This window comes from Rhinolophus hipposideros (genome assembly GCF_964194185.1).
Source record: "Rhinolophus hipposideros genome assembly, chromosome: X".
Classification (NCBI taxonomy): Eukaryota; Metazoa; Chordata; class Mammalia; order Chiroptera; family Rhinolophidae; genus Rhinolophus; species Rhinolophus hipposideros.
This window is the reverse complement of record NC_138046.1, coordinates 23,260,019-23,261,069: the sequence shown is the minus strand read 5'-3', so window position 1 is coordinate 23,261,069 and position 1,051 is coordinate 23,260,019. Positions and strand designations below refer to the sequence as shown.

General features: G+C 42.3%; 1 pseudogene across 1 annotated transcript; it reads right to left on the bottom strand.

The window, feature by feature from the left end:
* Window positions 1-358: 358 nt before the first annotated feature.
* Window positions 359-745, bottom strand: LOC308494627 (small ribosomal subunit protein eS12-like; annotated as a pseudogene). The gene has a single exon. The product of its transcript is annotated as a small ribosomal subunit protein eS12-like (transcript).
* Between the last annotated feature and the right edge of the window lie 306 nt (window positions 746-1,051).

Genomic DNA, 1,051 nt, shown 5'->3' with positions numbered 1-1,051 from the left:
CACATGGGTTGGAGGGCTGCGCCTCCTGCAACTAAAGACTGAAAATGGTGACTGGACTTGGAGCTGAGCTGCGCCCTCCACAACTAGATTGAAGGACAACGACTTGGAGCTGATGGGCCCTGGGGAAACACACTGTTCCCCAATATTTCCCAATAAAAATATTGGATTAAAATGAATATATTTAAATAAAAGTTTTTTAAAAATGTGTATACATTTTTTGGCTATACTGTATACATATGTATCCTGGAATGAAATATTGCAAAATGCTAGTATCAACGTTATGTTGCTGAGTGATGGTATTATAGCATATTTTTCAGACTTTTTTTTTTTAGGAACAAAAGCCCGGTTTTTCATTTGTTCATTTCTTACATTTGAAGTACTTTTGATGACATCCCTAGCCTGAGACTCTGTCGTAGTCCTTAACTGCCACACAACTGCCACCAACCACTTCACGGGGTTTTCCCTGTCTCAGTTTTACAGAGGCCTACTCATTCCCCTAATTTCTTGTTGTCATCAACCTTAATTAGGTTGATTTGGAGTTCAGCACCGAGGGCCTCCACCAACTTGATGTACATAGGCTCATCACAGTTGGATGCCAGCACACACAGATGGGCTTGGCGCTGGTCTGAGGCTTTGGCAGCTTGGCGATTTCCCCATGTTAGGCTCTCATGGATGACGGTGTTACCTCTTGTAAAGCAGTATAAACTTCCATTACACCTGTAGAAGCAACGCCTTTCTCAGCCATGGCTGGCGGTGGGTCACAGGTGGAGCTGAACCTTGAATGCACCCGAGCCTCTGCCTCATGCCACTTGGTGATGGAAAGGGAAATGCTAGATATTTCCTTGTATGTACCTTCCTGTGTTTTCCAAAAATTTCCATAACAAGGATTATTTGGGGGGAAAAAATGGTAAGAAAACGTTCAGAGTCGTTTCTTTAAAATTCTTTTAAATAAATGATCGATCACGTAGTATATTTTATTTAGTATTTAAAACGTGCTGGCTAGAGATGAGGGGTAGGGGAGGGGATGGGTAGGGAGATTCAAAGGGAAAGA